At 39.9% G+C, this 24,755-nt stretch overlaps 1 long non-coding RNA gene across 1 annotated transcript in view; it reads left to right on the forward strand.

Moving 5' to 3' along the window:
* Positions 1-7,000: 7,000 nt before the first annotated feature.
* The window catches only part of LOC125754907 (uncharacterized), a 36,832-nt gene continuing 19,077 nt past the window's right edge, over positions 7,001-24,755 (forward strand). The window contains exons 1-2 of the long non-coding RNA XR_007410005.1: positions 7,001-7,129; positions 9,213-9,310. This is a non-coding gene — a long non-coding RNA (uncharacterized LOC125754907). The remainder of the gene's footprint in view (positions 7,130-9,212; positions 9,311-24,755) is intronic.

A 24,755-nucleotide genomic window follows, 5' to 3' on the forward strand; every position in this document is an offset into this window, starting at 1 on the left:
ACTTTTACACCCCTCTTACATCAATGGGTAGATCATTCAGACTAAATATCAAGAAAGCAATGGTGGCTTTGCATTTGGACCAGATGGATCTAATAGATATATTCAGAATATTCCATCCAAAATCTGTGGAATAAATACTTTTTTTCAAGTGCACATGGAACATTCTCCAGAATAGACTACATGCTAGGCCATAAGAAAGTCTCAATAAATGAAAAAAGATGGAAATCATATCATGCATCTTTTCTGAACACAACAGTATGAAACTAGAAATCAATCACAAGAAAAACTCTGGACAGGACACAAATACATGGAAGCTATAAAACATGCTACTAAACAATTTCTTTTGATCAAGATATCAAAGAAGAAATTAAAAAACACATGGAGACAAATGCAAAAGAAAACACAATAATCCAAAATCTCCAGGATGCTGTTCTAAGACAGGAGATTATGGCAATGCAAGAAGCAAGAAAAATCTCAAACAAACAACCTAGCCTTACATCTCAAGGACCTGGACTAAAAGAACAAACAAAACCCAAAGCCAGTAGTAGGAAAGAAACAATAAATACTACAGGAGAAAAATTGAAATCAAAACATAAAAAAACACAACAGATCAATAAAATTAGGAGCTACTTCTTTGAAAAATTAAACAAAATTGATAAAACTGTGACCAAATTCATCAAGAAAATAAGAGAGAGTACTCAAATAAATAAAATTGGAAATTAAAGAGGTAAATAAAAACTGACATCACAGAAATACAAAATATTATGAGAATGTTATAAAAAATTTTATACCAACAAACTAGACAACCTCGAAGGAACGATCAATTCCTAGAAACATACAACCTTCCAAACTGAATCACAAAGAAAGAGAAAATTTGACAGACCAATGACTAGTAATAAAATTGAATCGGTAATCAAAAACCTCCCAACAAACAGAAGTCCAAGACCAGATGGCTTCACAGGTGAATACTACCAAACATTTAAAGAAGACCTAATACCTATTCTTCTCAAACTATTCCAAAAACAGAGAAGAGGAAGGAAAGCTTCTAAATTTATTCTATGAGGCCAGCATTACCCTGACAACAAAACCAAATAAAGATACTACAAAAAAAGAAATCTACAAGCCAGTATCTCTGATGAACATATATGCAAAAACTCTCAACAAAATATTAACAAACCAAATCCAGCAACACATTAAAAAAATCATTCACCACAATCAAGTGGGATTTATTCTAGGGATGTAAGGGTGGTTCAATATTTGCAAATCAATCAACATGACACAACACATTGATAAGAGAAAAGATAAAAACCATATGATTATTTCAATAGATGTAGAAAAAGCATTTGACAAAGTACAACATCCACTCATGATAAAAACTCTCAACAAAGTAGGTTTAGAGAGACCACATCTCAACATAATAAAGACCATATATTAAAAATCCACAGGTAACATGATATTCAATGTGAAAAACTGAGAGCTTTACTTCTAAGGTCAGAAACAAGACAAAGATGTCCACTTTCACCTTTTATTCATCATAATACTGGAAGCCCTAGCCACGGCAATCAGACAAGAAAAAAGTAAAAGGCAAGTAAATGGGTCAAGAAGTTTCACAATTTGCAGATGACATGATTCTCTACAGATAAAACCCTGAAAACTCCATCAAAAAAACCACTAGAACTGAGAAATAAATTCAGTAAAGTTAAGGATACAAAATTAATATACAGAAAACTGTTGCATTTCTATGTACATTAGTAATGAAGTAGCAGAAAAAGAAATTTTACAAAACAGTCCCATTTACAATTGTACCAAAAATAATAAGATAGTTGGGAATAAATCTAACCAAGGAGGTGAAAGACCTGTACTCTGAAAACTAAAACAATGACTTAAAAAAATTGAAGATAACACAAACAAATGGAAATATATTCCATGCTCATGGATTAGAAGAATTAATATTATTTTAATGTCCATATTACCCAAAGCACTCTACAGATTTAATGAAATCTCTATCAAAATACCAAAGCATAGAGGTGCCTAGCTGGCTCAGTCAGAAGAGCATGGGACTCTAGTTATTGAGATTGTGAGTTTAAGCCCCATGTTGGGTGCAGAGATTACTTAAATAAATAAACTTTTAAAAAAGTGTTCAAAAAAAAAAAGTGTTCAAAATACCACCAGCATATTTCACAAACCTAGAACAAATAATCCTAAAATTTGTATGGAGCTGCAAAAGACTTTAAATAGCTAAAGCAATCTTGAAAATAAAAATGAAGCTGGAAGCATCATAATCCCAGATTACAAGATACACTACAAATCTGCAATAATCAAAACAGTGTGGTACTGGCAAAAAGAAAAAAAAAAAAAGACACATAGATCAACAGAACAGAACAGAGAGCCCAGAAATAAACCCAGGATTATATGGCCAAGTAACCTATGAAAAGGAGATAAGACTATACAATGTGAAGACAGTCTCTTCAACAAACAGTGCTGGGAAAATTGGACAGTTAGAAGCAAAAGAATGAAACTGGACCACTTACTTAAACGATACACAAAAATAAACTCAAAATAGATTAAAGACCTAATGTGAGACATGAAACCATAAAGTTCCTAGAAGAAAACATAGACAGTAATTTCTTTGATATCAGCTGCAGAAACATTTTTCTAGGTATGTCTCCTATGGAAGGGAAAGAAAAGCAAACTATTGGGACTACACTGAAATAAAAAGCTTCTGCAGAGTGAAATAAACCATTGACAAAACAAAAGGGCAACCTACTAAATAGGAAAATATATTTGCAAATGGTATCACTGATAAGGGACTAATATTCAAAATATAAAGAATTTATACAACTCAACACCAAAAAACCCAAGCAATCTAATTAAAAAATGGGCAGAGGACCTAAAAAACAAAACAAAACAAAACATTTATCCAAAGGAGACATACAGATGGCCAATGGACACATGAAAAGATGTTCATCATCACTAATAATTAGGGAAATGCAAATTAAAACCATAATGAGACAGCACTTTTTTTTTCTAATCAGAATGGTTAGAATAAAAAAACACAAAAATAACAAATGTTGTCAAGGGTGTGGAGAAAAAGGAACCTCCACGCAGTGTTGGTGAGAATGCAAACTGCTGCAGCCCATATGGGAGATAGTATGGAGGTTCCTCAAAAAATTAAAAATAGAATTACCACAACCACATGATCTACTACTGGGTGTTTACCCAAAGAAAATGAAAACACTAATTAGAAAGGATATATGCACCTCTATATTTATCACAGTGTTATTTACAATAGCCAAGACATGGAGGTGCCCAAGTGTCCATCAGTACATGGATGGATAAAGAAGAAATGGTATATATATAATGGAATATTATTCAGCCTTAGAAGAGAGTGAAATCTTGCCATTTGCAACAACATGGATGAATCTAGAATCCTCTAGGATTTAATTCTGGTGCTAGGTGAAACAAATCAGGAAGAGAAAGATAAATTCCATATAATTTCACTCCTATGGAATTTAAGAAACAAAACCAACAAACAAACAAATTAAAAAAGAGATACAACAAAAACCAGATCTTAAATACAAACTTGTGGTTGCCAGAAAGAAGGTGGGAGGGGTTATGGGTGAAATAGATAAAGGGAATTAAGAGTACATTTATCTTGATTTATCTTGATGAACACTGAGAAATGCATAGAATTATTCATATTGTGCACCTGAAACTAACACTGTTAATTATACTTAAGTAAAAAAATAATTTAAAAAAAAAGAGATGCCATGAGAAAACAGCAAAGTAAATCCATGTTCAGTGTAGTAATCTAGACGCAGGTCATCGTCATAAGTGAGTGGAGCAATAGGGGCGGTGTCTGATCTGCGACAACCGTTTGTTTGGTTTTTTTAATGATAATAGTGAATTTTATTGTACTTTTTAAAATTTTTATTTAAATTCAATTTAAAAAATTTTTAATTAAATTCAATTTGCCAAGATATACTGTAACACCCAGTGCTCATCTCATCCTGTGCCCTCCTTAATGCCTCTCACCCATTTACCCCATCCCCCCACCCTCATCTCCTTCTGCAACCCATTGTTTGTTTCCCAGAGTTAGGAGTCTCTCAGGGTTTGCCTTCCTCTCTAATTTTTCCCTACTCAGTTTCCCTCCTTTCCCTTATGGTCCCTTTCGCTATTTCTTTCTTTTTTAAAAAAAAATTATTATTCATGAGAAACAGAGACAGAGAGAGAGAGGCAGAGGGAGAAACAGGCTCCCTGTGGGGAGCCCGATGTGGGACTCCATCCCGGGACTCCAGGATCACGCCCTGGGCTGAAGGCGGCGCTAAACCGCTGAGCCACTTGGGCTGCCCCCTTACACTATTTCTTATATCCCACATATGAGTGAAACCATATGATAATTGTCTTTCTCTGATTGACTGATTGATTTCACTCAGCATAAGTGAACAATCAGTTCCATCCACATCCAAATAAATGGTAGGTATTTATCCTTTCTGGTGGCTGAGTAATATTCCATGATATATATATATACATATATATATCTCACATCTTCTTTATCCATTCATCTGTGTGACAACTGGTGTTAAGGAAGAGACTTTCAGCATGTCAACAGACACTGACACTTAATATGCCCAAACACATATCTTCGGAGATTTTTTTCCAGGCAGAAAAAGTCAAAGATTTACTTTGTACTTATTTGCAATACTACAGTGGATGTGGACCCCAGCACTCTGAGACTGACCCCTATCGAGACTAGAAAGAGAGGTTGTTACAGCAGAGGCCAGCAGGATAACCAGGAGCTTATCAGGTAAACGCACAAAGGGAAAAAACAAACGAGCAATCAGGACTTACTGTAGGGGAAGAAAGAATTTTCTTCTGCTAACCATAGATCTTCAGATGACACTGTATAATAAAAGACAGATTAACAAGGCAAAAACACCCCAAACAACTCAAACCCATGTTTATTAACATGTATTTCTGACATATACATAGGAAAGAATAATTCAAGGAGGTGGCCTAGAACTCTGGTTTATGCAATTTAACAGAGAACAATATATTTATAGAGAAATTAAAGAGAGAGAGAAAGAGAGAGCATGAAAGGGAATAACCAGGGGTAAGACTTGAGAGTGAAGTGGTCATGGAAGGCTCTGGTAGAAGGACATTTTGATTGAGATCCTAAGAGCTACAAGAGAGCTTGCGGAAATGACCATGATCGTAGGAGAAAAAGAAGTTGAGGACACAAAGAAAAGAGTCATTCCACGAGTCAGAATCTGTGGTCTTTGAACAACATGTCATTTATGGATTTTGTGTTGGTTCCTAACTATCAAATATGTAGTCATGTGCCAGCTCGGTATCTGAGGCTTGGGATGAAAAACAAAGTAGGAAACATGCACCTTCACCTCAAGAAACTTACCAGGTGGTCAGTAACCCTTAAAGTACTCACAAGAGTCAGAGGGAGTCATGAGGTTGGCGAAGACAGAACATGAGATGGAACTGGGTATGATTTGTTTGGTAGGTGATAAGATAGAGTAAGCCATTTGAAGCAGGTAGATCTGATTATCAAAGAGACAGAGCATGGTCTTGGGGTCAGGCATGGTTTTAAATCCCCAATTGCATAATATTGGGAAGTTCTTTTTTCTCTCTGATCCTCAGTTTCCTAATCTGGAAATTAAATCTTATGTTTTCTACCCCTTCTGTGGTTGTGAATATTAAATGAAGATCTGTGTAGGACTTTGGAGAATGAAATGTCTGTGTCCATAGCCATCTAGGACATGGAGGTGGACCACCTCCCTGAAACAGCACTTGGTGAATTTCCAGGATTTTCTGCTTCTCCTGGTTAATAACCAGCTTGGTTGCTAGAGACAGCAGTCCAAATCTGTGCCCCGTAATTAACAGTCTTGAGTAAATGATAGGTGGGGTTTGTGGAAACCATCTGGGTTTGTAAAAGGAAATCTCTCTGTCTCTCCTTTCCATCTCAGCAGTGGCTCTGGTCAGACCTCTCATTTGGTACAGCCATCTTTCAAAGAGTTCTATCTCACACAGTTGAATCAAACATATCATTTACCCCAATTCATAACATATGAAAATAGTTAAAACCAAGAGTACAACTAAAGTTCTTTCTTCCAGATAAGCACTTCCAATAAGTTAGACCTTTATATAAGCAACAGTAATCGAGACACAGGTCATAGCGATGGGCAAGTGAAGAGAAGTCTGTGACCACCTGCACCATGAGAGGATTCAGCCATTACTTTGATAGCTTGGGGAATGTGGACCAGTTTTATCTTAAAAGTGTTGAACAATCTTTATTTTTTTTCATTTGTTTTTATTGAAGTTCGATTTGTCAATTTATAGTATAACACCCAGTGTTCATCCCATCAATGCCCTCCTCAGTGCTTGTCACCCAGTTACCCCGACCCCCCGCCCGCCTCCCCTTCCACAACCCTTTGTTTGTTTCCCAGAGTTAGGAGTCTCTCGTGGTTTGTCTCCCTCTAGTTTTTCCCACTCAGTTCCCCTCCCCTCCCTTATAATCCCTTTCACTATTTCTTATATTCCACGTATGAGTGAAACCATATGATGATTGTCCTTCTCCAACTGACTTACTTCACTCAGCATAATACCCTCCAGTTCCATCCACGTCAAAGCAAATGGTGGGTATTCATCCTTTCTGATGGCTGAGGAATATCCCATTGTATACATAAACCACATCTTCTTTATCCATTCATCTGTTGAAGGACATCGAGGCTCCTTCCACAGTTTGGCCACAGTTTGGCTACATTGCTGCTATGCACATTGGGGTGCAGGTGTCCTGGCATTTCACTACATCTGTATCTTTGAGGTAAATACCCAGCAGTGCAATTGCTGGGTCGTAGGGTTGAACAATCTTTAAATGCAAATATTTTCCTCTTTCTGAATTTCAAAGTTGAAAGAGATCTAAATATCCCTTCATGTTATGCATGAAGAAGGTTCCTGGGCATTATGAGATCACACAGCCAATCAGTGGCAGATCTAGAAGAAAACAGGACTCAAGTATGCTGATGGAGACAATATCTCTTTCAGCCAGACCACGCTGCCTCTCTGTCTCGTGGGAGCTCATATGAATTAGCAAGGTCTTGTGGGCTGCGATCAGGAGGTGAGCAGACTCCCTGGCCTGGGGGAGGACAGAGTGATGCTCCTCCCTCTCTCCCCACACACACTGCTTGCAGCTCCAGGAGGCAGGAGAGGAGCTCCCACCAGATGCAGGACTTTTTCACTATTGTGGCGTGGCTTTATAATGCCAGCTATAATAAAATCCCTCGATTCGGGGTATTTGTAAAATGATCTTTGATGATGTCTGTCTACTCTTGTCCAGGATTGCAGGACTTACTCTTCTTATTTTCCTAGAACCACGGAGGAACTGCATCCATTTTCTCTCAGCATCTTGTCCCTGGAACCCCCAGGATTCTCAGTAGGAAGGATGTTTACAGTGAGAAAGGACAGGACTTTTGAGGACCTGGATTTCAGTCCTAGCTGTAACCCTTAATGATTTTGAGATCTCCAGCAAGATATCAATCTATTTTCTGGAGCTGCTTATATGTATTAACTTATTGTCCAACTATAAAGTATTATACTAAACATTGAGATATAAAGAGGGCAAGCAAGATTCCTGCCCTCCAGGAGATTGCCCTGTGGTGGGAGATAGCCAAATAAATAATTATAATGTATGTTCTAGAATAGAGCAACTACATGTGTGCAGATGACGTATACGCAGCCTGGTTCTCCAACACCAGACCTACAAATGGCTCTATGCTGCAGACTTTAAAGGGGTGACAGTGAAGAAAGTGTTAGAGGTCACTGAGAACCAGATTAGAAGGAGCATTCTATATCTAACTGAGGAGGCCAAACTTTATTCTGTTAATTCAGGCCACACTTGTAGACTTGAAGCAGGATCCAATTTCCCTGTTAGAAAGATCATACTGGTTGGCAGGGCAGGCCCAGAGCAGGGAAACCAGACAAGTGGTTCTGGGAGAAGAGAGGAGTTCCCAAGCCAGGAGGAGAAGAAGCCAGAAGAAAAGATCCAAGAGGTTAGAGGAAACCCAGGAGAGAGGAGGGTATTATGGGAATTTTGGAACGAGAAAATTTCAGGAGGAATTGGAAAACAGGATTGTCCAATCTTGCAGACCAGGAGTAACACAGGACCAGGTGGCAGCCCATGGCATTGGGTCACTAGGATGTGCTGACAGCCCTAATGGCACCCAGTCCAGGGCAGTTGTGGGCAGAAACCAGACTGCAAGTATTGAGAAGAAAATGGGAAAGGGAGATGAGATGGGAGGATGAAAGCCTTTGTTTCTCTTCCTGACCATTAGGACAGGAATAAAATCTCTGATGATACCATCCATTCAAAATCATTTAAAATGAGATGGATGAAAACGTCCTGGAGGTGGATGGTGGTGAAGGCTGCCCAACATTGTGAACGCACCTAATGCCACTGAACTGTACACTTTAAAGAAATAAGTAAATCTTTTTTTTTTTAGTAAATCTTTTTAAAAAATAATTAAGCTATATTGTTTTGTAAGATTTCTTTCACTAAATATAACATGTTTTCTCATATTATGAAATATTCTTTTAAAATATTATTTTAAATGGCTATAGAATCCCACTGATGCATGTAAAATTCCACTTTTAGACATTTAAGTTTTTAATTTTTAGAAAAGAAGAAAATTATGTTTGCTTTTTGAAATTATGATGGTTCTGTGCAGCAAAAATAGAAAAACACAGAAACAGAAAAGGCCACATGTAATCCCACCATCTAGATAACCACTATTAGCACTTGAACCTATTCTTTTCAGTCTCTTCCTCTGTGTGTGTGTGTGTGTGTGTGTGTGTTCACTTATATAATTCTCTATTGTTGGATATTTCAATGATTTGTCATTTTTCAATATTATAAATAATATCCCATATGATAGAATACTATGCAGTCATTAAAATATTCTAAAATAATATCTCATAACTTGACAAAATGCACATGCTGCGTTATAAAGCGGAAAAAAATAAGTTGCAAAACGTTATCACCATGATGACAAGTTTATTCAGGTGTCAATATTTACAAATTGTATGTGCAGTTTACTTTGTGTCAATTAATAACTAAGTAAAGCTGCTTTAAAAGATAAATGCATTTCTTAAAAAAAATTATGTTGAAGTAACAGACATCTCATTGAACACATCTTTATCTTTAGAACAGGTCCTCAGACTGGAATTCCTGCCTGGAAGTTTCTTGGTGTCTTCTGGCAAATTGAAGGGAGGGATGGAACTGGAAGGTAATATGCTGAGTGAGGTAAGTCAATCAGAGAAGGACAATCATCATATGGTTTCACTCATATGGGGATTATAAGAAATAGTGAAAGGGAGTATAAGGGAAAGGAGGGGAACTGAATGGAAAAAATTAGAGGGAGACAAACCATGAGAGACTCCTAACTCTGGAAATGAACAAAGGGTTGCGGAAAAGGAGGTGAGCAGGGGTTTGGGGTAATTCGGTGAGGGCACTGAGGAGGACACTTGATGGGATGAGCACTGGGTGTTACACTATATGTTGGCAAATCGAACTTCAATAAAAACAAATGCAAAAAGATAGTATAAAGCCTTTACAACTAAAAAAAGAAAAAAAAGAAAACTGAAAAATATACTTTATTCTCTAATCTTAATACTGAATATATTCTCTGTTCTTTCTTTCCTATCTTTTCTTGCATTTATACAGATTTCTTTGATAAAATGAGAAATAACATTAAACTGCCTTCCTCACTGTCTTTGAGATTATGCATTAAAACTTCCATGCAGGGATCCCCGGGTGGCTCAGTAGTTTAGCTCTGCCTTCAGCCCAGGGCGTGATCCTGGAGTCCCGGGATCGAGTCCCACATCGGGCTCCCTGCGTGGAGCCTACTTCTCCCTCTGCCTGGGTCTCTGCCTCTCTCTCTCTCTCTCTTTCTGTGTCTCTCATGAATAAATAAATAAAATCTTTTAAAAAATAAAATAAAACTTCCATGCTTATTTACTAAGTTCTTGATTGAAATTTATAGTCATAGATACTCACCTTGACCTCATGCAGCCATGTACATATTAATTCTTCATTATATATTTTGGACTAATTTTTAGCCAGCATATATAAATATGGATTTGTAGAGTAGTGTATCTGGATTTGAAGAGTCTGAGTCATTCCTAAATGTCTTAGTTTCTCTATTCATTTTTTAAATGGAAACAAAATAAATAGAAATAAATAAATGGGGGAAAATGTATATTCCGAAAGCTAAATAAGTTTTTTCATACGCCAGATTGTTAGAGAAGGGGACGTGATGATTTTTTTCAACAAGTGCAAAAATGTTTTAAAATATAGTTTGAGTCCATATTGATTTTAAAGAAGAGGGAGAGAAAGCAAAACCAAGTGCAAACAGGACCCAGGAGAGGAAGAACCGCTACCGTCCGGTGCCTCCCCTGGGTGAGCCGCAGCGCCCTCACCTGGTAATGGGATGCAGGTGCACGCTTTGCAAGCCAAGAACGCTGGATTGCCAGCCACCATCAGGAGCTGGAAGAGGCAAGGAAAGATTCTAGGAGCCTGGCTGTGGACGCCTTGATCTCTGACTTTCGGCCTCCAGATCACAGCCCTGACAGACTTTTATACACTGAGCACTTTTCTTCACCTCTAACTAGACACAGTTCTCGCCTGAAGCACCTGTTACGGTTGTACTTTATACATTATTTGTATCATTTAACTGAGCTCGGTCTCCCCCTGGACCCCTTGTTAGGCTATAAGCTCCATAAAACAGGAACACCTTTCTCTCTCCAGAGCCTGGTGTGTGACATTAGAATAGTTGGGAATGAGTCAGTCATGGGGTGGGTATCCTGTACCTGGCTACATGCCGAAGTGCCCATGACACAGGAGCAGCTTGGAGTCCATATGCTGCCATCCACTCATGGTCCTGAACACTTGGCCATGTCACTGCTTTGGTGACAGTGACACCATTGGGCATGCCTGATTCAGCCTTGGCTGGGTACCAGCTACTCTGCTAAGCACTTGGCCAGGATTGTTCCACTTAATCCTCACAATGGCTCCATCCAGTTGGTCTCTGTGTGATTCCCACTTCACAGATGTAAAAGCTGAGTCTTGGCCAAGGTGGCACAGCTAGAAAACAGCAAAGCCAGAACTTGCATTTGGATTTCTCTGACTCCAAATCCCAGGAAGAACATCAAGCACCTCCCAGTGTTCTTGCTTCATTCTGTTGACTGGGCAGGTCCTAACCTCTGGGTTACCCTCTTTGGTTAGACTTGAAATTTAAATTTACAAAAGAAATGTGCAAGTGGGATCATACCCGGGCAGGGTCCTTCATTTGCCCTTTATTCTGTGACTAGGGTGTAGAGCCATATAAATCAAATCCATTCATATCAAGCACCTGCTTAAAATCCCACAGTCCTTGGGGTAAAATCCCTCAGTTCTGTGCCCGTCACTGAATTATCCTCTGCTCTCAGTCCACATATGTGCCCCAGCACACATGGTTCCTGTTCTAGCCACCAGGAGCCATCTGCAGTCCCCAAAGGGCCACCTTTCACCTTTCCCCCAAAAGGCCCTGCAGTGGCTGAGTTGGCCTCTCCCTCAACTCCATCACCCTCAGCAGACTTAGTAGGCTTCAAGAGGCTGTGTCTTACCTAATCTGAGCTGGGTAGTCTTGAGCAACCTTGCCATGCTTAGTTACTTGCTTGTCTCCCACCAGACATCCAAGACATCTGTGTGGTTGGAAAATGGAGCGAAATAGAGCATGTGGGGGAGGGGAAGCCCCTGAGCCCTGGCACCAGACAGACCTGGGTTTGTATCCTGCCTCCCCAGTTGCTCACTGGGAATCTTTAGGTAGCCATTGAGACTACCCAAATTTCATTTTCCTCATCTGTAAAGTGAGAATTTTCTTATCATCTTGTTAGGTTGTCAGGAGTTTTGATTTATATACAAGAATGATTGCATATATTCAGAATGCCAGGTATATAGGAAAATTTCATTCCCTGTATCCAACTGCATATATGAGACAGCATTAATAAGGTTACATCCACTTGGAAGTTACAGGCATGATTTTATACTCTTCTCCATTCTACAGACCTTGGCAAGTCATATAGATACACCTAGATCTGTGCTGTTAATGCTAGCCACTAACCATATGTGCCTGCTGAACATTTGAAATGTCTGAATTGAGACATATCCTCAGTGTGGAATGAATACTGGATTTCAAAGATTTAGTAGGAACAAAAAAAAAAGTAGAATATCTCAATAATAATTTCTACTATTGCTTACATGTCAAAATGATAATATTTAGGATATATAAGGTTAAATAAAGTATATTACTAAAATTACTGTCACATTTATCTTACTTACTTAAAATAAGGCTGCTAAGGGGCACCTGGGTGGCTCAGTTGGTTGAGTATCTGCCTTTGGTTCAGGTAGTGATCTCAGGGTCCTGGGATTGAGCCCTGCATGGGGCTCCCTGTTCAGGGGGGGAGTCTGCTTCTCCCTCTCCTTCTGCCCTTCCCCCCAGCTCATGTACTCACTCATGCTCTCTCAAATAAATAAATAAATAAAATTCTTAAAGAAAATAAATAAGGCTGCTAGAAAAAAAAAACCTTTGAAATTACATATGTGGTTTACCTTTGTGGTTTAAATTATATTTCTACTTGATAGGGTTACCCTGGACTCTCAGAGAAAATCTGAAAGCTTACTTCAACTCATTTACTCTCCGTGTGCATGTTAAGCTTCATAAATGGCCACAGATAAGGGAGCAATCAAACTGTAGCCATAGGTGCCCTGAGCAGGGTAAAGTGGGGTGGGACATCATCAGAGAAGAAGCTTTGGTTAAAAAAAAAAAAATCAAATTCACTTGTTCTGATATTTGGCTCTAACCCTTTGAGCTTTCCCCATGTACAGTCCAAGGCTCTATGTCTTGAGAGGCAGCTTTGATTCTTTGGCTTCTATTACAACCTCTGGCCTAGATTCATTCACTCCTATGAAATCTAAGGAGTCAAGTGTCTATAGGTTGAGGCTAGAAGGGCTTCAGATTTTCCATGATATTTTCCATAAGAAATAGTCATCAAAAAAAAAAAAAAAAAAAGAAATAGTCATCAATTGAGCTAAGAAAACATCCATTTAGCAGAAAGAAACACTGAGGCCCAGAAGGCAATAGCCTTTGTTTTTTTTTTTTTTAAGATTTTATGTATTTATTCATGAAAGACAGAGAGAGAGAGAGAGAGAGAGGCAGAGACACAGGTAGAGGGAGAAGCAGGCTCCATGTAGGGAACCCAATGTGGGACTTGATCCCAGGACTCCAGGATCATGCCCTGGGCCGAAGGCAAACCTCTGAGCCACTATACACTGGGCAGAAAAACTCTTACTTCAGCCTACATCAAATAAAGAAAAAAAATACTCTGATTCCAAGAATGGTGGCTTTGAGGAATTATGATTCATCCTTGGAAATTTTTGAGAAAATTAGTTGGTAGAGACCAAAGGGCAAATGTGAGAAGAATATAATTAAAGAGGCCACTGATTGGGATAAAATGCTTATTTACCTCAGGAGTCTTTCAAAGACAAAAGTCAAAGAAGCCAAGCAGCCACTTGAACATTAAAAAAAAAAGAGACAGAGAGAGAGAAAGAAAGAAACAAGCCAAAGAAATACTAGTATACGAGGGTAATCAGATACATCAAAAAGTCAGAAAGATAATTAAAGATGAGAATCTAATTACAGAGCACATAGATTTAGACTAATAATCAAGAGGTCTGCAAACACACTTAGGAGGAGGAAAGAGAATCTCAAATTTAATTTTTTTAAAAGATTTTATTTATTTATTTATTTATTTATTTATTTATTTATTTATGAGATACACACAGAGAGAGGCAGAGACATAGGCAGAGGGAGAAGCAGGCTCCCTGCGGGGATCCTGATGCAGGACTCCATTCCAGGACCCCAGGATCACACCCCAAGCCAAAGGCAGACACTCAACCAACCATCTGAGCCACCCAGATGCCCCCAGAATGTCAAATTTAGAGGAGGAAGTCTGACTAGTTCAGGTCCTTCATCTCTCTGAAACTCAGCTTCCTCTTCTGTAAAGACCTCTAAGCTCCTTTCAAATCTAAATTTAAGATTGCATAAAATGAATAGCAAAACCTATTTTAGCTAAATCTATTTTATGAAAGAGCTAAATGTATTTTATGAAATGCTAAATCTATTTTATGAAATCTTAACTTTACATAGATAATTTTTGTAGAAAAAGTAAAAACTACATCTGAGCAAGAAAAAAATCAAAATCAATCTTGCCATCAAGAGAAAGCTACTGTGAACACTTTAGTGTATATTCTCTCAGATTCATATATATACATAAAGATAATTTTTTACAAATTTTGTTATGACATGCTTCCAGTCGACGAAGTATTTCAAGGACATTTCCTTGTCTCTGTTTACCTTCCATGCCATTGCTCGTGATGGCTGCCGTGTTTTATAGTTTAAATATAGGCATCAATGCACAATGAGTTGCAGGATGTGTCACAGGGCAAATGTGAGTCTGTCCAGATTAGGAGGGATACAGAAAGTTCAGGGAAAAAATAACAATATAGGACGCCTTCTAACCTATAAGAACTTTTGCACAAAAGCCTTATAACCTACAAAGTGTTTTTAAATCTTATGACTGCCCAGCTAGCACAATGTCTAACATATAGGGAACCTCAATAAACATTATTGAATAAATGAAAACATACATATGTATTATCTTATGTATTCCTCATAAAACTGGGATGAGAACTGCATCAGCATCATCAGCATCATTTTACACATTTTATAGATCACCTCTGTCTCCTTGGTAAAATCCATTGTGATTTATACAATATTTTACACAAATCCATCTCATTTGAGCATAGGATTTTATCCCCATTAAAGAAAGATGGAAACTGAGGCTAAGGTCAGATGGTCACCAAGTGGGAAAGCTTAACCTTGAATGCAAACTTGCAACACTCTCCATTGCTTCCCAGCCTTGAAATGTCCTCTCCTCCTTTATTTAAGCAGTTTGTGCTGTAGAACAAATCATCTGTATCCTGGTAAATGGTTAACATTCAGCTCTGGGGGAGAAGGAGCCCTGATTTGTAGCATTTACTGATTTCCCTGGTATAAATACTCCCACTATGGCTGATCTGAAGCTGCTGATGAGATGTTACTGAACACAGAGATGGGAGATGTCCACATTTAGCACACAAGTGCCAGCTGGCTGTAACACACTGCTGGATGGGATCATCTTTCCTTCTACCTAATTATAAATTCCTGGGGACTGTATCTCTTATCAGTTTTCACAATGCCACACACCTATACAGCAATTAATAAGATATTTGGCTTTGGGGTGCTGAGGTGGCTCAGTTGATTGAGGATCCAACTGTTGGCTTCGGCTCAGGTCATAATCTCAAGGTCCTGGGAGTGAGCCCCCACAATGGGCTCTGTGCTCAGCAGGGAGTCTGCTTGAGGATTCTGAGGATTCTCTCTCCCTCTCCCTCTGCCCCTCCCCACTGGGCTTGCTTGAGCACTCTCCCCACACCCAAGAAATAAATATATCTTTTTAAAAAAAAGAATCTTTGGGCTTGGCATAAATGTTTAGCCTGGCTTTGCAATTTCAGTTTCTCATTCTCTTTGGTTTCCTCACCTGTACAGTCGTTTACCCCAGACTTAGGGGGGAATGCATGGAGACAGTCCGGTCACTTGAATTGCTTCCCTTTCTTTTTTTTATTTATTTTTTATTTTTTTAAAATTTATTTATGATAGTCACACACACACAGAGAGAGAGAGAGAGAGAGAGAGAGGCAGAGACATAGGCAGAGGGAGAAGCAGGCTCCATGCCCCGGGAGCCCGATGTGGGACTCGATCCCGGGTCTACAGGATCGTGCCCTGGGCCAAAGGCAGGCGCCAAACTGCTGCGCCACCCAGGGATCCCTGTTTCCCTTTCTTTAATCCCCACTTGTGTCTTTGTCATGGTCTGGGGTAGAGTCATGAGTCTGAAGAGAGAAGCAGCAGCTATGGGGACTCAGGATTTCCTGCTTTATATTTATAGTCTCTTAATACCGGGTTTAGAGTCTCCTGTCCTGGGGTCCCAGTACCTCACGTTAACCAAAACATTGGTTTTGGATTGTTGCTTGAATGAGGTCAGTAGGAGGTGGAGGTGGCAGATGGGAAGTAAGGCTCATGGGAAGTTCAAGCCTATACATTTCTTCAAACCTAAATTGGCACAAAATCCATAAATAATTCAGAAACCTGGAAGTTGTTAATTATATTGATCAAGGCTACAACTCTTGGGGCTAATTTTTCCCCTCAACATCTTACTGGGAATGTCCTGCTGTGCATCTTAACTGGAGTTGGTCTGTGCTGATACAGAAACTTCATTTTCTTGAGAGTGAAATGTGCACACTGTGAAACAGTCTAGAGCCAGGAGGAAGGTGGAGAAAAGGCAGACTTTGGCACCACCTTCTGGAAGATTCTGTTTTTACATGCCATGTACGAATTTAATAAAATTGGTAAGATCTTTTGTATTCTGTTCTCTAATACATGGTCAGTTTTGAAAATCTCTTGTAAGAAGAGATATAGGAACAAATATAATAAAACATTAGTTAAATACTAATTTCTCCTACTAAAACACTTATCAAATCCTCTGTCAGATTGAATTTTAACTTTTTTAATTTTTTTAAAGCAATCTCTACACCAATGTGGAGCTTGAACTCACAACCTAAGATCAAGAGTCATGTGTTCCACAGACAATGCCAACCAGGGGCCGTGAATTTTAACTGGACTTATTTTCCCCCTCCAACCTACCCTCCCTTCAAATTCAAACATCAAGTAGACTAGACAAAGACTGGAGAAGGGAAAATGGGAAAAGCAAAGGGCACTGATCTAGAAAAATTGAAAAGTGATTCTACATACAAAGCCAGAACAACTCTCTCAGGAGAGAGAGAAATGTGCCCCTAGGGAACTACTAAAATCAGATAACCACTGCAAAATGAAAACAAGAAAAAAACGTGCCAGCTGCATGAACCAACAAGCCACACATCTAGCAGCAGCTTTGCTGGAGAGTTTCTCCTTACTGTAGTCTGGACCTCCTGGGTCTGGGACAAAAGTGTTCTCAGTTGCCCTGGGCAAGTTATACCTGCAGAGCCCACTCTGCCAATGCCAAACCCCAAGGCTTTATTTCCACACCATCGAGCAACTTCAGAAAGGCTCAGGATGCTTTCTCCTCTTCCTCTTTGGAGTTTTGCTTCATTCACATTCGTTTTCAATGGCTTATTTGTAGAACACTGATAAACACATTTTTTTCTCTCCCCAATAGTGATATGACTTGGTATTTGCACATTGGTTGATGCTTTTCAAAGGCTGTCACTGCTGTCACCTCCCAACACCCCTGTGAGGCAGGTAGAAAGGTGCTGCTCCTCATGCCACCAATGACCAACTGAGGCTCCAAGGGGGCCAATATGTTGTCCAGACCCCACAGCCCAGCACCTCTGGTCCTCAGGCCAGGCCTTCAGTCACTCTGTGGCACCTTGTAGGGACCCCATGGGGCCAGTGGGGCTTACATCATGTGGAGTGGCAACAGGGCCCCCTTGACAAAACCTGGGTGAGCTGTTGCTCCCATCCCACACAGGCTGCCTGACCAGGTGCCCTGTGGAGCTGAAGGGAGGGATGAGGGAGAGAAAACTCTCCAGAGACATACTGAAGAACACCTGGGGTGAGCATGGGATTGAGTCAAATGTCACAAACTACTTGTCAAATACCCCCTGTGGACTAGGAATCCCAAGCCAGAGTGGATGCTGTAGGTTCCTCAGGGAGCTTTCAGTTAGGTCAGACAGAAAAGTTAGATGACCGCAATACAATCAAGAAATCGTCATCATCATAAAAGAAAGTGTGCTTGGAGACACAGAGATGTGGTGGACAGAGGAGAGCTCAGGTGGCCTTCCATCAGCCTCTAAGTGAGAGCAGATGTGAGGGATGGTTTAAGATCAGAAAGAGTCACATCCACACACACACTCACCCTTACTCATGCACATCCACAGAGGAAGACCCCCCAGGCCCTCTCCATCCCTCAGGCTTCTCAGGGCTGCTCCAGAGGCCCACCTCAGGCCCAACCCTGAGGAACAAGTCACACAGGTACTAAAGCCTGAGATTCATGAAGGATGAATCTCCAAAACTGAGGGATGACAAAGGACTGTCTCTCCCCACTTTTCCATACTCTAGACTTGGCTTTAGCTTTGATAGGACCCTTTGTAGGAAGCCAGGGGCTATCCAGTGTCATTGGCTTGGATTGATGTGGCAGCTTTGCCTAGTTTCTGGAACCGAGGGACTTGGTGGTGAATTATCAACCTGGGAGCTATTTCTGTTTCCTAGAGTCTCACAACCTTCCTGGAGACAGGACAGGGGTCACTGAAATTGCTCCACAGTGATGGCAGAAATTCTTCAACTGGCTCAGCTGCCTGTGATCCACATTGTCATCTCACATGACCTTTGTTCTCCTCCTCTGATAATGACAGCTTAACGAGCTCAGTGGAGGTTTCCCACAAATACCAATGAGTAATCCCTTTTGGTTTTTATTTTTTTATTTATTTTTTTTTTTTTTAAGTTTTTTTTAATTATTTATTTATTTATGATAGTCACAGAGAGAGAGAGAGAGAGAGGCAGAGACACAGGCAGAGGGAGAAGCAGGCTCCATGCACCGGGAGCCCGATGTGGGATTCGATCCTGGGTCTCCAGAATCGCACCCTGGGCCAAAGGCAGGCGCCAAACCACTGCGCCACCCAGGGATCCCCCCTTTTGGTTTTTAGAACAGGAGAACTAAGGAAGTAATTTCAGGGGTTTGGAAGTGAACTGTAGATCCCATTTTTATGTTAAAGGCTTCACTGATTAATATAGATGTTCTATAAGTAGGAAAAGGGAAAATCCTACCCTTCCGTGGCCTATGAAAGTTCTACAGATTGGCATCAAGATCACAATCATTTTATCTGGGCCTCAAGCCAGGGGCCCCTAAATGGATCATGTGGAGTCCACTGCTGCCTGTGGAGTGGTGGCTCTGAAAATGTGCTTTGGGGTTTTGGAATTCTCTGTGGATGATAGTTGGAAAGCAAGAGGTCAGGCTCTTGAGAGAGATTTTATCTTCATTCCTCACTTCTATTTCCAATTCATAAATTGGTCCAGAAGGTTCATTCATTCATTTGACAAACAGTTATGTAATACTTGCCCCAAGCACACCTAATATTAGGCATTGTAAATACATATGTGATTAGAGCCTGGTCCTTGTAGTATGGGATAAAGTAAATAATGAAAGTTATTTAACATGAGCTCAGAGCTCTTCGATGCATGGTTCCCTGCCTTACTAATTTCCCACCCCTTTAACTTAGCACAGAATCTGAGATTTAAGCAAAGGAGCCCAGTAAGACTTTATCCAATGAATAAGGGTCAACATTTAAGAATCTACTTGCAACAATGGCAATGTGTCCACTTTAGGAGAGATGTGGCAACAGTATGTTTTCAGCAAGGACTCTATGGTAACATGCAAATAAAGGAATTATTGCTACATCTTATTAAAGAAATAAAAGTAACATAGGCACAGAGGAAAGAACGTTTAATTCTGCCTAGGAGGGCTACAATGGTGGAAGGGGAAAACTCGTTTCTCCTCTATTTACCAGTCTGCCCTCAATACTTCTGGCATCACCAAACAATTCTCCAACACAAGCTGGGTGTCCTACAATTCAACTCAATGCTTACGCTGTCTATCTAGAGATAGTATCAGATCCCACAGGTTAAGGCCTCCATCCCACAAGACTGCCCTCACTTCAGACCCCAATTGCAAGCCTTTCTTGTCTTGTCACCTGTGCTTCTGATCAACCATAAAATCAGAGGTTCCCACCATCCCTTCTCAAGTTTGATAATTTGCTAGGATAGCTTGAAGAAAAGGAAGACAGGTCACTTAACTAGATTACTGGTTTGTCCTAATAGGATACAACTCAGGAACAGACAGATGAAAGAGATGCACAGAACAAGGTATGGAGGAAGGGACATGGAGTTTCCATGCCCTCTGAGCAGGCCACCTTCTCAACCCCTCCACCAACCCAGAAGCTCTCCAAATGTCTAACATAAGGCATGTTCAGGGCAAGTGTCAAATAAGTGTTCAGATGAATGAATGAGTGCTAAATTAGGAATTTTAATGGAGGCTTCATTATGTTGATACAATTTATTAAATCATTGGCTGCTGGTAATTGATTGAACCTCTAGCCCCATCGCCAGAGGTCTAGAGGTGGGACTGAAATTTCCAACTCTAGTTATAGCTGGTTGCCCTAACATCCAGCCCTCAAACTTCAGGCTCTCAAAAAGTCACCTTATTAATATAAACTCAGTGTGGTTGAAAGGATCTTATTATAAATAACAAAAGAGATCTTTATGGCTCTTATCACCTAGGAAATTCCCAGGGTTTTAGGAGCTCTGTGCCAGGCACTCTGTGGGCAAGTAGAGAGATGATGGCAAAAATCTGGGTGAAGGGTTTTGTTTTCCTTTTGCTATGCTTAGGAGGTCAGGCTTTCTCCTACAAACTATACCAAACCATTGAAAAGTTTTTAAACTCACCATGCTGGCAATATGAAGGTGCGGGCTAGGAGCTACAGACATTAATAGGGGGTAGCAGTGGTCCATGTGAGAAATGATACAAGTACCAAAAGGCCAGTCCAGGACAGGGGGCTGGAAAGATGCAGAAGTGAAAAGTGTTTAGTACATGTGATCAAAAGTGGTGCAAGGTGACAATGAAGAACTCAAGCTTTAGAATTAAACAGATCCAACTTTCAGTTACACTATTTACTCTGTGATCTGGAGCAAACAATCGGTGTCTCAGTTTCCTCATCTACAAAATGCAGCTAAGAGTACCTACTTCATATAATTGGTGTACTAAATTAAAATATTAGGGATTAGTATAATGTCTGGAACATAGGACCTTCTAAATCAGTATTAGCTATGATTATTATTACTGATTAAGCATGGGGGCAAGATGGAAAGAGAGAAATTGAAGAAGACTTGGGTTTCTGGATAGAACAAGTAGGGAAAGATGGTTTCATGGATCTAGATGAGGAGTTAGGTGGAAGAGCACATTTGCAGGTAAGAATTTCAATTTCCAGTTTTGGAAATGTTGAATTTAAGATAAATATGAGGCAGCAATAGAAATGTCCACTGGGCATTCAATAGAGAAATCTGGGCTGGAGTTGGAGATTTAGGGGATTCACAACACAAACAAGGACATTTAAACCAGCAGAGGACATGAAATCATTTGAAAAGGGACATTAGTGGAAGAGGAGAGATCTCAGAGGACACCAGCATGCAGAGGGGATACAAAGAAGAGTGCCCGACAAGTATCCTGGGGATTGTTGCAGATGGAAGGGGAAGGTTGTCTATCCGAAGTGCTTCCAAGGGAGAAGAGAGCTCACCCAGAACCCACGGTGTGCCTTTCTGCTGAGTAGCTCACAAAGGTTAGTAAGACCCGTCCCTCACAGAACTTATAAAAAAAGCTCCAGGAGCTTCAAAAACCTCCCTGTAATGAACTACAATTCTGTTTTAGTTGCCTCTTTTCTTTCTTCTCTCTTCTTTATGAATAAATAATTTTCACCTGTAATTTCTCTGTCCATCTCTCTGTCTTTGCTTATAGGGTAGACACTATGTGAGCCCAGGGGCTCAGGCCTTGTTTAGACAGCAGTCTGTTGAAAGCATTATGCGGCGGGCCAGGCCAGACCAGATGTCCTGTGTTGCCTTCCAGCTTTGTGGAGCTTCCTCCCAGGCTGCTGTGGCACATTGCCCTGGTCAGCCAACACTTTGAGAAGTGAGTCAAGAATTCTGGCCAGGAAGGAAGGAAATGTTGGAGGTCTGTGGAAATGTAATGCAGCTACTTTAACAATCTTGGGCATTGCAAAAGACAATGATTTCAAGTTAGCTTTAAAGTATGTCTAGTTTTGCAACAATGTGCCATGCATATCTAAGGCACTCAAGAAGCTGTGTTAATGTAATTCCACCACTCAAAGAGGGCCACATGTTTGGAGATTTAGTGGAAACTAATGGATTGGAACAGTATTTGCTCACACTCTTAGCAGGCTAGTGTAGCACTATACCTCTCCTGCCCCATTGCCAAAGTTTTCCCCACTGTGATGAAAGGGAACAACGCACTGTAAATCTGCAAAAAAAAATCCAATCCATGGAGCTCTTTCCATGAATTAGAAACTTTTTTTGGGGGGGGGATTAGAAACTTTGTCTCCAAATCAAGAGCAGTTGCCCCATAATAGCTCTTGTCCCCCATTTTCCTGAGGCTACCTATTCTGTGTATGATCTGGAGAGTTATTTTTGGCACTGGGCAATAAAATCTCAGAATGCCAATGATATCCAGTTTAGCTAACTTATCAGGTACATAGTAACAAGTGATGAAGATGATGGTGAAAGTAGAATACCAAACACAACACTCATGTTTAATGCACCAGGCATTGTTTTTAGTAGTTCACATGCAATAACTTCACCCTTACAGAAACCACAGAAGGTAGGTGCTATTATTAGCCAATTTAACAAATGAGGAAACTGAGATGAAGTGGCTGGGTGGAAGACTGAGATTGATTGTGTAAAAAAACAAAACACAGAGGATCTTTTTGGAGTGATGGAAAATTTCCATAGCATAATTGTGATGGGGGTTACAAGATTGTATCCAATTATTAAAATTTGCCAAATTGCATAGTTCAGGTTGGTGAATTGTACTGTAAGTAATACATCAATAAAGCTAATAAGAGAAGAAAAAAGGAGGAAAGCTTCCAAAAAGAGGTAGCAAAGAGTGGGGAGTGAGGTCTGACTAGCTAGGTGAACCAGGCAAAGTACTAACAGTTCTGTGCCTCTGCTTCCATACATATAAAGTAAGGATAATAATACCTAGTCCCCAATAAATATCAGGTTTCTTCTTCCTTTTTGTCCCTTTTCCATACCTTCAGACTGAGCCAGCTATAAATCAAGACTATCATTTATGGGTGAGGTAGGGGTGCTTGCTACAGCCCCTCTCCCCGAGGTTGTCACATGGAAATAGTTGTCTCTATAAAGGAGAGATTTCTCCTATGTAGGTAAGAAGACATTATTGAGCCCAAACTGACACAATATTTTCAGAGTGGAATTTTGTAGTATGTAATGAAGTTTAAACCTACATGCCTTTTCCTCAGCAACTCACTTCTATAAACCTACATTATAGAAGTGCTAGCAAAAAAATTGCAAAAATACCTACATAAAAGGATGAACGTGGAAGCTTTGTAAGAGCAAAGATCAAAACCAATCTCAATGCCTATCAGTAAGGCTTGGTTCAGTGAGTTGTAAGACCTCTATTTCCTGGAACACAAGGAGCTGACAGGCAACATAAATGAGGTATGTGTATACTGACATAGGGAGACCTACCCAATATACTGCTAAGAGAAAAATCTACACATAAAGCAATATGCATGAAATGATACCATTAAAAAAAGAAAAGGTGTGGAGCAAAGCTTGCTAGTCGTTTTCAGTATCTCTGCTTTATTTCATTTAAAAATAAAGAATGAGAATGAGAATTCTGGTTTTCTGCCACTCCTGTCCATTGTAAGTGGGCAGCTAAAGACTACATTAGCTTGGGTGGGTATGAAGATCCCAGTGGGCAATCTAGCCCAATCCTGCATATACATCGACAGCCAAAGCCTCTATTTTAGCTGGGTTTGGCAGAGGGTCTAAATTCTGGCCAATGGGATGTGAGCAGAAGTGATACATACAACTAAGTGGTCACATCCTTCAAAAGAAGTTAGTTGTCGTTTGTTTCCTCTGTTCCCTTCCTGCTACTGGACCCCAGAGATAACACTTGGATATGGACAAGGATCCCTCCAAGGAGATGAAACTTCATGGAACGGAGGCTACCTGCCCACTCCTCCAACTGTTTCTCGAAAGAGGAAGAAACTTCTGTGCTGTTTGAGCCACTGTAATTTGGGGTTTCCTATTACAGCAGCTAATCCTATACTCTAAGTAACACAGTATGTGCTTATAGTCTTACCAATAATCATAACTATCACAAATCTAATGCTTATTACGTGCCAAGCACTGTTACAGGCACTTTCACAACAACCCTATGAAAATTGTACCTATTTTATAGATGAGAAAAACTAAAACACAAGGTCAAGGAACCTACCCTGGGTCTTCCAATAAGAGTGGAAGAGATGGGGACATGCACTCCAGAGGCGATGTTCCTAATACCAAATTACCTCTGAATATGGAATATACAGGGGAAAGGAGAAGTTTCCTTTTTATAACATACATTTCTGAATGTTTGAATTTTTTATAACAGTTAAACATTATTTTTATAATTTATAAAAGAAAGTTTTTTTTTTTCTATAGAAATTTTGGCAAAAAATAACAATGGAGAGTAGTACCACTAATTTAAAATACAACCTTAAAAAAAGAAGAAATTCACTTTTTGGGCCTAATTGCTCAGACTCAGAGAGAGCAGGAAAGGTCTGTGGTGAGCCCTAACATTACAAGACAGTGGTAATGGATGGATTTGATGCAAAGACAGAAGAGTCAGTCTGAAAATGCTCTGCAGATGAGCCAAACTAGCCAGCTGATGCTGCTGTCCAAACAACCAGTTGGACACATTTTCATTTTTCATCATTTGTTTTGCCATAATATATCTTCAGTGTAAACCTAGAAAGGAAAAAAAAGACCCTC

This window comes from Canis lupus, chromosome 4, assembly GCF_003254725.2.
Source record: "Canis lupus dingo isolate Sandy chromosome 4, ASM325472v2, whole genome shotgun sequence".
NCBI lineage: Eukaryota > Metazoa > Chordata > Mammalia > Carnivora > Canidae > Canis > Canis lupus.